This window comes from Tachysurus fulvidraco, chromosome 8 (genome assembly GCF_022655615.1).
Source record: "Tachysurus fulvidraco isolate hzauxx_2018 chromosome 8, HZAU_PFXX_2.0, whole genome shotgun sequence".
In the NCBI taxonomy this organism is placed as follows: Eukaryota; Metazoa; Chordata; class Actinopteri; order Siluriformes; family Bagridae; genus Tachysurus; species Tachysurus fulvidraco.
The window spans coordinates 21,896,550-21,910,480 of NC_062525.1; positions in this window are offsets into that span (position 1 = coordinate 21,896,550).

The following is a 13,931-nucleotide window of genomic DNA, read 5'->3' on the forward strand; positions in this document are numbered from 1 at the left end:
GATTGTTCCAAATTATGAACTTTGCAAATAAAATTAATTTTGTCCTCCCGGGTCAATTTGACCCGGCCACATTTAGTGGGGCAATAGGTCACACTTTTGCCCTTTTCAGCACAATGAACATACATACAGATAAAAAAATGCACACATAAAATGTCCACTAACACACGCACCCAAAACACACACTCACACACCACAGACACACACACACATACACACACACACACACACACACACACATGCACACAAACGCACACAAACACAAAGTAGGCATTGCATTTCATTATGTCTTTTGATACACTTTTGATATGGCTTTGCCTAGCAGAGGAGTGTGTATGAGACATGAGGAGTGTGTATGGAACAGTAAGAGTGTGTATGAGACATGAAGAGGAGTGTGTATGAGACATCCCTTACTTAGGAAAGAATGAAAAGTTGCTAATACATGAATAAAATGAAAACTTGCTAACACTTCAGTCTCTAATGTATGTTTATAGTCAAATGTCATAAGCTGAGTGAAGTTATGGTCCATGGCTTTTGACATGTTCTTACACATACATAATAAAATGATGTAATTTCATTTTCATTGGCCATCAATGAATTATAACACCAAAAGTGAATTTTGAGACGGAACAAGAACCCAACATGCCTCCACAGAAGATGCACCGTGGTACTGGGAAGCCCTGTCTGAGCCAGACGACAAAAGGCGGCACTGTGTGGGTAGAGGAGGACATTGGAATGCCCAGTGCAGTAGCAAATCGCTTGTGCTTCACTGCGCAAGCTGGACCCTGGGCAACTCGAGTACTTTCCCAAGTAAGGAGATGCATTGCAGACATATTTGTTCTCCAAATCCGTGGCCATCCAGAACTTGATCCCAAATTTGTCTGGCTTGGTTGCGATATACTGTGTGAATGGACAACAAACCATGGTAGGGAACAGCTGTTCATCTATGGTCATGTGTTTTCCTGGAGTGAAACTCTCAGCACAGTTCTTGTTGAAGCATGTCCAGATGTCAGAGACCGCAGCAAATTTGTCTGTTAGAAGGTGTTGCATAATTGAAATGAGTCTATCTCTTGGCATTGTCTCTTTGAAAGCCAGGAGATTGTTTTAAAACCATTTTGACCATTTATAATGTCAGTAAATAATAAAACCTGTTTTTTTCCAGGTTAAATTGACTTGAATGCTTATAAATTAAAAATTCTACAATGATCACCATTCTGTGCTTACATTTGTGAACATTTTACACTTATGTCTATTTTTCCTACCAGATGCCATCTGATCACCCAAAAAAGGGCTACACACACACACACACACACACACACACACACACACACACACACACACACACACACACACACACACACACACACATTTTGACACGTTACAACCACAAACAAAAATGTATTTTATTAGGATTTTATGTGATAGACCATACAAATAAATATCTGAAAAGTGTGGTGTGCATTTGTATTCAGCCCCACTGAGTCAATACTTTGTAGAACTACCTTTTGCTGCAATTACAGCTGCAAGCGTTTTGGGGTATGTCTCTACCAGCTTTGCACATCTAGTGAGTGAAATTTTTGCCCATTCTTCTTTGCCAAATAGCTCACGCTCAGTCAGATTGGATGGCGAGCGTCTGTGAACAGCGATTTTCAAGTCTCTCCACAGATTTTCAATTTGATTTAGGTCTGTACTTTGACTGGGCCATTCTAACACATGAATATGCTTTGATCTAAACCACGCCATTGTAGCTCTGGCTGTATGTTTAGGGTCAATGTCTTGCTGGAAGGTGAACCTCTGCCCCAGTCTTAAGTCTTTTGCATCCATCTTCCCATCAACTCTGACCAGCTTCCCTGTCCCTGCTGAAGAAAAGCATCCCCACAACATGATGCTGCCACCACCATGTTTCACGGTGGGGATGGTGTGTTCAGGGTGATGGGCAGTGTTAGGTTTCTGCCACACATAACATTTTGAACTTTGGACAAAAAGTTCAATTTTGGTCTCATCTGACCAGAGCACCTTCTTCCACATGCTTGCTGTGACATGGCTTGTAAACGGGATTTCTTATGCTTTTTTTCAAAAAGGCTTTCTTCTTGCTACTCCTCCATAAAGACCAAATTTGAGCTGTGATCCACCTGAGCTGTGGATCTCTGCAGCTCCTCCAGAGTTACCATGGGCCTCTTGGCTGCTTCTCTGATTAATGCTCTCCTTGCACGGCCTGTCAGTTTAGGTGGACGGCCACGTCTCGGTAGGCTTGCAGTTGTGCCATAGTCTTTCCATATCCAGATGATGGATTGTACAGTGCTCCGTGAAATGTTCAAGGCATGGGATATTAATTTATAACCTAACCCTGCTTTAAACTTCTCCACAACTTTTTCCCTGACCTGTCTGGTGTGTTCTTTGGTCTTCTTGATGCTGTTTGTTCACTAATGTTCTGTAACACACTTCTGAGGGCTTCACAGAACAGCTGTATTTACTGTATGCTGAGATTAAATTACACACAGGTGCACTCTATTTACTATTTAGGTGACTTCTGAAGGCAGGATTTTAGTTAGGGGTATTAGAGTAAAGGGGGCTGAATACAAATGCGCACCACACTTTTCAGATATTTATTTGTAAAAGAAAATTTAGAAACCATTTATAATTTTCATTCCACTTCACAATTATGTGCCACTTTCTTTCGGTCTATTTCATAAAATCTCAATAAAATACATTATTCTTTGTGGTTGTAACATGTCAAAATGTCGAAAAGTTCAGTGGGTATGAATATTTTTGTATAAATCATGTCACCTTCTGTATTATTTCTCAAGTTGAGATCCTGAAAGCGTTCCTTTCTGACCAGGGAACGCCCTTTTTGTCACGTACTCTTCACAGGCTGTACAAATTATTGGGGATTAAACTGATTCACAGGAGTCTGCAGATGGATGGGCTGGTCAGACAGTTTAATTAAATGCTTAAAAACATTCTTCTTCGTAATGAAGCTCGGCAGTGGCTCAAACCTCTGTTTATAGGGGAAGAGGTCCCTCGAGCCTCCACAGGGTTTTCCTGATTCATGTTATTATACAGACACAAACCTCATGCCATCTTAGACGTGATTAGAAAAATTTGGAGGATGCACCTTTTCATAGCAAAAACCAAAGGAATTTTGAAGAACACAGGACCCAGGAAAATTTACCCAAGCCAATGAAAGACAGTCCCACCTGTATGCAAAGACGTCTACTCACCTGGAAATTTGCACTGGGAGATAAATTACTTATTTTAGTTTGAGCTCTAAATGACTCAACATGGCACGGGCCCTTTGAGGTCACAAGGCGAGGTTGAAGTGGTCGACTATGAGGTCAGGCGATGGATAGAGGCGATGCAGTAGAGTTGATTTCAGTCGACTGCTGTTTTGCACAATGCTTTACAATTACAGTATTTCTGCACATGAAATATAGAACACACAGTATTTACACAGGTCAGTGCTGCTTTTGTGTATTTTCTTTTGTGTATTGTCTTGTATTTTTTGTTTGCACTGTCTTTTGTCTTGCACCAGGTTACACAGATGCACTATATACAGTATGGCTAGGACTAACTTACTTAAATCCTTAGCTCTGTGTTATTCTATGTAGCACCATGGTCCTGGAGAAACATTGTCTCATTTCACTGTGTACTGCAACAGCTATATATGGTTAAAATGACAATAAAATCTTCTTGATTTGACTTGAATTGATGCACTTAAAATATAGCATCTCATTCTCCTCAACACATGGAGAAAGATGGTTCCTGTGGCTCTGGAGATGGAGGATCTTGAATTTCCTTTGATGACAAATTCACACTAGGTAATCTTATAATAGTTTGACATGTCAGTCGTGGGCTATTGACTGGAAATCTCCAATTGTTGGATTACGAATGTAACATTTCTGATTTGGTTCTTGGAGACAGTAACATTTTCTGTACAGTTTCTGATGTAGCCTGTGACAGATATAGATTTTTCATATTACTGTATTTATTTGTTTTGACTCTGTCAGTCTAGAAAGAATTTCACTTCATTGTCTGGTTGATTATGTGAATAATAAAATTTGAATTTGATGTTTTTGTTCATATTTGAAGCTGCTTCTGTGAACAGAGCACAGTTTCTACAGTCAACGCAGCCTTATGCAGCTAAAGTATCACCCTTTGGCCATATTCTTAGCTGCCTGAGAACTGGCCTGAAGTGAAAAAAGACATGTATAATTTAAATTCTGCTGATTAAAGTCCCCAGGAATTGAATCAAAAAGCCATCTGGTTGTTATGTCTGTAATTTACTCACATACTTGTATAATTCTTTGTGTCCAGAGGGCTGTACACGGCAACAATAATTGCTTCTCTGAACTACCATGATAAACAAAACTGTAAAAAAAAAAAAAAAGTGACTCAAATCTGATGCAGTTTTCAAGGGTTTTCCTGAGCAAAGCTTTGTCTCTGTCGGGGCCTGAACATTTCTGTTAGCATGTTTTGTTTACCAGATGAATTGGTACAGTAAGTCAGGTATATTGTTATATAAACATGTTTTTTATAATAATGAAGATGCAGCAGATTTGTTGGTTTGTCCTTATTTGATCTAGTTTGTGCTTTCTGAAGTAACAGTGGTGAGTTAAATGGTAGAAATGGGCAGTCTGTTTCTGTTAGTCTTTATGCTAGCTTGGATCTTTCCCTGCTCTTGCAATGTTTCTGAGAATGCCTTCTTTTGGAAGCTGTGTCAAGCGATGTTGAGATCCTGGGGCCTACAGTCTGTTCTATGCTAAGTCCTATCACATACACAATGAAATACACAGCAAACACAAGGGAAACAAATATTTGGATATTGGGGGAAAAACAGTTCCCAAGAATCATCTGTGATCAACGACTACAAGGACCTGTTGTATACATAAATGGAAATGCAGCTGGGTTACTTTGTGAAACAAGCAGCCAGGCAACAATAATATGATATCTATCTCCTTTCTAACCAGATAACATTAGTCAACAAAAGTATGTGCCATTCCCTTATTTTCTGTTGACATTGAGTATAGACTTTGTCTCACGGATATGAAACCAATCTCAAAGTAATACAAAAGCGCTGAAACCTGATATCCCTGAGAAGCCAGCTGAGTCCACGAATGCAATTCAAGCAATACTAACAAAGGGAAATTTTACAGCTACTGTATGGTAAAATACTAGCACACTCCTGTCATATACAAAAAAATACATTTAAATAATTCAGTTCAGAATCATTTAATTAGGAATTCAGACCGGAGCATTATTTCCGTGGAATGATTGTTTTCTGTGTCTTTCTCTGTAAAGATGTAAATGATAAGGACTTCAGTGGAAATTCTCAGTGTTGATCAAGATTATGTACAGTTTAACCCACACACACTGAGCATCATCTCGAAAGGAATTGTGGTGATAGATGACTTTGTGATACAACCTGGATCACAAACTGCACTTAAACTTGAAAATATGCCTCATTTTTTTCAAGGTAAGACATGCTGATTTTCTGTTGTTCATCTTTTTTTTCATGCTGTATTTTCATTGTAAATAAACCAGCAAATGAATATTACTTACATATGTGTTTTTCCCTCTTTATTTAAAGTTTGTTATTAAACAAAAATAAAAAGCTTACTCACCTCAACTTAGGATTATTACACATATTGCAAAGTGCAATAATTGGGCAGAGTATTTAAAATAAATAATAAAAGTTGATTCAAATTTTTATTTTGTATTGTATTTATGTATTTAATAGCAAACTTTAGTTTTTAATTCACCCAAGGTTTTATTCGAGATTATTGTGTGTGTGTGTGTGTGTGTGTGTGTGTGTGTGTGTGTGTGTGTGTGTGTGTGTGTGTGTGAGAGAGAGAGAGAGAGAGAGAGAGAGAGAGAGAGAGAGAGAGAGAGAGAGAGAGAGAGATAAATACATAGATAGAGAGAGGGAGAGAGAGAGATAGAGAGATAGATAGATAGATAGAGAGAGAGAGAGAGAGAGAGAGAGAGAGAGAGAGAGAGAGAGAGAGAGAGAGAGAGAGAGAGAGAGCAGTACTCAGGGGAAGGGGGACCTCAGCTGGTACAGAGCTGGTGTTACACTGTACATATACAGTAACTCAGTAACTGATTTGTTTGCAAATTTTGGTGATTTTAAATTTTATTAGCAATATTTTTAGTGATTTTTTGATTATAGATTTGTAATTAAGTTAAGTTTTAGTTTCTGATTTGATTTCTTTTCCCCCACAGTTATGTCGAGATCACTCGAATCCAAACTAATTACATTTCATTTTGAATTCATCTTTGATTTTTAAATTATTGCTTTTAATTGTTTTAACCGTTTACTACAACTTAACACACAGGAAGTGGTAAGTTTATTATGCTGTTGTAAAATGTATTTTATTGTTTCATCCGAAAATAGAGATCTTTTAAGTTCCAATGGATTTACTTTAGATATCCCTTAAATTGATTTGCTATAATTGTTTAAAATAATTCCAGTTATTTGTCCAGAATTCAGTTCTTTGATTTTTGAATAATGAGGGAAAAAATTACATCCAAGAGAACTTTCCTTGTCCCATCAAGACAGGATGTTGAGCCAAGGGATGATAGGGTTGGCAGGCAAGGAAGTTACATGGAACACAAGTTCCTCGACACAGAAAAGTCCGACCTGTAAGTTAACTGGGATCGACTGGTGGGTGATGTATCGTCCCCAATAGGTTGATTGTCCATCAATGTGATCCTCGGGGTTGTGGCACAGAGTTCAGTGGGTAGGTGGAGGTCCTTATCTAGGTGATGGTGGATAAGGTTCATGGCAGACCCCGAGTCAGTTAAGTCTAGGAGAGGATAGATAATATTACCATAGCATGTCTGCACTGGTATAAGAAAACTGTAGGGATTAGGGGAGAATCTCACCTTGGGGGTCTTAGGCTGGGGTTTCTCTGGGCAAATGGCACAGCAATGTCTGCAGTAGAAACATAGTTGGTACTGAAAGCAGCACTGCCACTATTGGGGATACCTGGGTTTTCCTCAGGTGCATAGGTTCAGGTGGGCTGGCATCCTGGGTGTCCAGGCCACTTTCGTAGATGTCAGAGGAGCAATTCTAGCTGTTGGGGTTCCTGTTGCAGATGAGATTGTCAAGATCCTTCCTGGAAGACAGCTCTGATATTCCACCCACTCCGGGACACCAGTGTCAGGAATTACATTGCTTGATCAGCTTGGTTGTTGTTTCCCTGGTGCAAATAATGGAGCTGTACCGATATGTGTTTGCCTCGTGCAGGGTATTCAAACACCTCTTGGATGAATTGGGAAAAGTAGGCAAAAGGGGTATGCAACTGGTCATCGCTGTCTTAAGCTGCAGATGCCTATTCTAGCTCCCTGCCAGTGAGTAGTGTCATCATGAATGCACACTTCAAGTAGCGTTGTCATGGTAGGCTTCAGGTTAATGTATAAAGAAGATCTCACATTGCCTTCGGAAGGGCAGGTTCAGAGCACTGAGGAGGGATGCTTCGTGACAGCAGGGCCTGCATCAGGTGGGTTTTGGGGGTTTGAAGAACAGCAAATTGCTCTTGGCAAGCAACCAAAATTTTTCCTTGGTGCACAACGATGGCCTGTAATTGAGACTCATCCGCTGGATTTGTTTTAGGCAAAGTATTTTGTAAAAATGCATTGATTAAATCCATAAGTGAAGTTTATAAGCAGACAAATCTAAAACAGCAAACAAGACAGAGCTGTGAGAGCAGGCAGGAAAATCCAAAAACCTGTAGAGACTCTACAGGTAGATACCAAAATACCAAAAACAAGAAAACCGAATTAACGTAGCAGGGTCAAAAACCCAATAACAACAATGAAAACAATAGAATGGCTTTGTATGGCTAGAGAAAGAAGACAGTGAAGTTGATGCTCCCCAAGCACATTGCACCTAAGCTAAGCCCACTTGGTCTTATCGTGTTGCCTCTGTGCTTCCACCAGATGGCAACCTTGACCTGATCTTCATTTCTGCACCTTATCCCCTTAACTTTGGGCAAATAAAGAGCATTTATCTCCTGGTCTTCTGCATAAACCTCCTGTTCTCTGGTTCATTGGCCTGGGGTGTGATTCTTGATTTCTTTTTTTTCCCATTTACTTGTAATCCAGGGAGCATTTGCTCGTCACCTTAGACAAGCTTCACAAAGTAATTAGTCAAATGCAGGGACCTGGCTGCTTCTTCTCACCAGGTCTCTTGACTCTTGAGAGCTCCAAAAAGTTTCAAATCTAGCTGCTTTTCTTTCAACTTGACCTTCTGTACCCAAGGGCCGTTTGCTCGCACAGCTCAACCAAGCTTCCTGTCGTTGTAGGCAAAATGCCATCATGCGAAGTAAACAGACCCGCTCTGATCAAAGAGGTGTGTTGATGGAAGTCTGTTTAACACAGATGCCCCTTTTCAATGAATGCACCTTCCCAAAGAAATAATTTCCCACCCTGGTCCAATAATTTCCCACCTTGGTCCAATAGAGCAAAAATAGAGGATCTTGCACAAAGACCATAATTAAATTCTCAGTTCTTGATATTTAATATTGACTTCCTTTGCGTTCTTTGGCTTGTCGCCAAAAATGATTATGGCTTGATTACTGTATGTCTTCATTACACTGGTGCTTATGATGTCACATTGAAGATCTAAGCTTCAAATTAGATCAAATTAGATTAGAGTTATTGTTTGTTATGGCCCCTTGTTCTTTGCTTTTAAACAAACATAGCACATAAATTAGCAAAATTCATCTGTTATATCTATTATTTCACCTTTTTCGACTATTATTTTTTAAGGATGGTTCATAACACCCTACTCTCAAGTTAGATTTTCACTTTCTTTTATAGACCTAGTCATGTCTAAACCCTGTTTGACCATGTAAAATGACTTAGGTGGGATTCCATCGTTCTGTTTTATTAGATAGGTAGTTTTAACAACTCATCGATTTGTGGACTAGTAAAAGTTGATCTGTTTCCTTGATTTACACAATGGATTGCAAAGATTATCTCCTGTTCTGGCCAAAAGGGGTGCTCTGCTCTATCTCTTTCTCATTCACTATAAACACAGTTGGGAGTTTCAGTTGGGATCTCCAGTTACAGATAAAAATGCAAAAAACATGAAGATTTCTTGGAGGAAGTCTGGACATGTTTTAAATATTTTCTTGTTAAAGAATAGCGTTCTAAATGTAGTTTGTTTTCACAGGATTTGGTTGCACGAATGTCAGATATGATTGATGGAAAAAGTAATAATGTTACTATAGTGACATGCAATTATACATGTCATGTACAATTGCTTGAACAGTTAAAATGTGGAACTTGGATGATTAAAACATAATGATTTAAGTTATTGTAGAAATATTTAAACTGTTGATTAGGACTGATTAGGGTCACTGTTGGGTCTTTGAGCAAGCTCAAGCTCTCAAGTTCTCAGTTGTATAAATGATATAATGATGTAAATGATTTTTGATAGTGAATGGGTGGAAAAAGGAAGCAGCTGGTAATGTACATGTTGTGAGACCACTGACAAGCTGCTAGCCCTTGGCCCTTGAGCAACGCTCTGTTGTATAAAATAAGATGTATACAAGTTGCTGTAAATGAATGTTTTTCAATGAAACAATTAATCCCTGTGATTTGACATTCGTACATAGTTATTTATAAGAGTTCTTTGCTAGGTGATACTGTATACTATAAACTGTACTAAGGAACTAATCGGTAGAATCATTCAAGAACCCTATGCACACCTCATAAACAGCAAGTGCTACAGTATTAGTGTTTTGGATGTAAAACAGAGTTTTACAAAACGCAAATACCAAACGAAAGATTGACAAGTTGGATCGTTCGAACATATCTCTATAGTTTATATGTTTCTCATTTTTATCTCATATAACAAACAAGTTAATCACAAGCAGAAATCAAATAAGAACATCAGGTCAACGCACTCATCAGGTCAACGTTATCAGAGATTGTTAGCTGTCAAATAAAAATCCTGGTTTAAACCTCTTCAGTTTTTTTTCTTTGAATAAAGTTGGCCATGACTTTGCCCTATATAAAATCTTTTTGATGCTGCTTTTTTTGTTCAGGATAAATACACACACATGATTCAGAAGAGTGGTTTGTTCTATTGGTTTCCCAAAGGGTGTGTTTGGTTTCTAATAAAATTCATCAGTTATGTTTTAAATGGAAACACTTGGACAACACAATCCCTCATTTTGTAATAAAGTAACAAAATAAGTTCTTTGCATGATACAGTATATGCATTTTATTGTGTTGGCTAGACAGCCAAATTGCATTACTAAAAAAACTGGATGTAATTGCACGTTCGTTGCATAAACACTGACAACAGTTGGCTTCTTCATTATGCAACTATGCCAGACATGCCACAACAGTGTGCTTAAAGGATTATAAGAAGTAGTCTAAATACCTACTGTACAGTAAACAGCCAGGAGTATGTTTCCCTAAAGCTTATGCTATAATCATCAAATTAAAACTTATATCTCTGCTAGCATTATTTAATTACAGTATATTGCTTACTGTATTTATGTAATTCAGTAAAATTAACATAGACTAGGTATTGTGATTGTGTTCCTATTCTTGTTACGGGCTCCAGCTATGACTGCTGCCATCAAGACCACTATGTTAAGGCTATGTTAGGCCTTGGGCATATGATCACAATAGGGGACTTAAAATTAACATTTTTTGCTGTGAAAATAAACTAGTTTGGTGAGAAAAGGTATGCTATTGCAACAAGTGTATTGACACACATTACACTCATGTGCCTGTAAACACATCCATGGGAATTGATATAGATTTGGTCACTTCCCTGCTTTAACAGGCTCCATTCATCTAAGAATGCTTTCCACTACATTTTGAAATGTGGCTTTGCCCAAACCACCAAAAGAGCATTAAGGATGTTGGGTATTTATGTCAGTTAGAAGGTCTGGCATGAACCTGGAAAAAGTGCTGGAGCGTGTGACAGAGGAGTAGTTCATCTTGTGTATACCTGGTGGTACCAAGCAGTGGGACTACGCTCACAGATTCAATAAAAACCGTCAAGCTTCATTTCCACCCACAGAAGCTTTTCCAATACCTTTCCCAAACCCTGACCTACCCTATGTCACCCTTGTTCAGAACCATCTATACCAAAACACTTAAAACTGTCAAACCCAGTTGTTGTTGGTGCCTAAGAGCTGGCACATTATAACCCCATGTCAGGGCAATTAGGGTAGATAAAACACTATACCGGTTCATGGGGTAAAAGAATTCTATGAGGCTGGTCGACTTAGCAGTAAAAATTAAGTATATTCTGGTCCTGAGAGCAAAACTGTGCATGCAGTAGCACTTGTCAGAGGAAAACTTGTCTTTAGAAATATTGCTCCATGCCGAGAACCAGCAACAACAGTTCATAACAATAGACAAAGAAAACTGGTATATCTTTTTGGATCCGTTTTATGGAAAAATGTGTCTGTGGTGCTCTTACTCCATGTCACTTCCTTGCATGCAATGGCAAGGAAGGACCTGAATTATATAGGGATAAGAATAATTATGCCCAATTGCAGTCATCCCCGATCTCCCTCCTTCATTATAGTCTTTGTTAAAACCACACCCTGTCTGCCACAGTAATCCACACACATAAGGTAACATCTGTATCCTGATGTCACTTCTTACTGATGAAACAGATCCCATAACATTAACTAATACATAAGAGTGAGGTCTAACAGTGCTTGAGACAAAAAGACAGAGACCACATCTTTTTAAACTCCTGCTTTCACAACATTACTGTATTGATGAACACGCTTCAAAGTAAAACACTAGCTACTCTATTGTTTGGTGTACAATCATGAAACCTGTAATTTACTAGCATCAAAATAGTAGGTTTATTAGAGAAAGAAACTCCCACCCAGATCGCAGGGCCAATTATGTAGTCTTGGACTACTGGTACTTTAAACATGATTTCCAGATGCTAGCAAATCCATAAAAGGCTACACCAACCACAAGCTAGTGAATTATGAACTAGTAGCACTAGTAACTACTAATGTTACCCAACTAACTGCACTTTCGGCTATGAGAAAGGCAGCGGTGAGGGTGTGATTATTGACTCCAGTCTCCCACTTATGTAGAAAATATTACTAGAAAAGCCCATTTTTCTCCTTTTTATCTCTTATTTCAGATATTTCTAAGATAATAACAACAAGATTTAGAAAAACTAGTTCATGTTTTGCTATCTTTAGATCAGACTTTTGTAAACTTGCTGTCTGGTTGTTTGAGTAGTTGCCCCGGTTAGACTGAGTCTTTTCTAGAACAGGAATGTTTGATCATATCATCCATTCATAATCAGCACTGCATTGGCTCCCAGTAAAATTTTGCATTGGTTGTAAAAAATCATTCATTCATTTTCTACCACTTATCCGAACTTCTTGGGTCACGGGGAACTGGGGCACCTCAGGCATCACTGGGCATCAAGGCAGGATATACCCTGGACGGAGTGCCAACCCATCGCAGGGCACACACTCTCTCATTCACTCACACACTACGGACAATTTTCCAGAGATGCCAATCAACCTACCATGCATGTCTTTGGACCGGGAAGGAAACCGGAGTACCCGGAATCCCCTGAGACACGGGGAGAACATGCAAACTCCACACACACACAAGGCGGAGGCGGGAATCGAACCCACAACCCTGGAGGTGTGAGGCAAACATGCTAACCACTAAGCTACCGTGCCCCTGATTGTAAAAAATATTACCACTAATTATAATCTATAAGGTACTAAACAGCCTTCACCTTTTGCTCATTTATGATCTATATTGGCAGAATTAATTGCTAAAATAATGAAGACTACAGTGATCCCTCGTTTATCGCGGTTAATGGGGACCGGAAACCCTCGCGATAGGTGAAAATCCGCGAAATAGGATTGGCTCTAAGTTTGACCTTTTCACTGATGGTCATCCATCCAAGATCTTCCTCTTCCTCTTGGGCTCACTAGAGGAATCCTTCGCAGGGGCATGGTGCTTAGAAGGCATTGTAAGGGCTTAACGAAAAGTTAATTTCGAACACAATACGTGAGACACAGTTGACAGCGTGATCGAGAGTGGCGAGATACAACAAGGGAAGAAGCTGGGAGAGGATGCTATGATGCGCAGCCAATCAGCTCAGATCTCGTGCCGGGAACCAATCATGTGCCTTGTCTGAGTGCCCGTGGGTATGTACAAAGAGTTTCTCTCTTTATTTTTATTTTTATTTTTCAATGAATATTTTTGAAAAATCAGTGATGCACTGAGGCCGCGAGACTTGAACCGCGAAACTTGAACCGCGAAGTGGCGAGGGATTACTGTACAGCATTTGGCAGATTTTTTTTTCTCAATTCGAAATAAAATCGAAGTCTTGTGTGAAAATATATTTGTTTGGTCAAGTCTTCTGTCTTCACTTGAACTATAGCCTTAAATTGTTAAGAAATTAAAAATGACTCCTACTGAATACCCTTGACATGTTCACCATATGCCTTTCCTCCAGCCGGGACATGTTAATTGCTTTATGTAGACTGGGTGACAGTTCAGGTTTCCAGGCCTACTCTTATAGGCACAGATACACAAAACTCACTTCAGTCATCACCTCAGTAAATTCTCTAGCAGAGCTTCATGATACCTCAGCTTTTATTTTTGTTCACAATTCTAACCATCTGCAGGACCATTGGCCCAAATGGTTAAAACTTATTTCTATGCTGGTCTTACATAAATCACTAATGATTCTGCATGCTGATGAAGTGTGTGTAGAATGTGTAATATGTAGAGAGAACAATTTTATAGCCATCGTGCACTTAAGCTTCAAGTGGCCTTGTCTTTGTCTTGTCTCTTGGCAGACACCGGTTCAGACATTCCAGAGCATTTAATCTGAACATGAGAAGTTAGTTCTTCCACTTGTCCAGGGATGAAGAGCTGGAAGGTCACAAGAGGAATATATC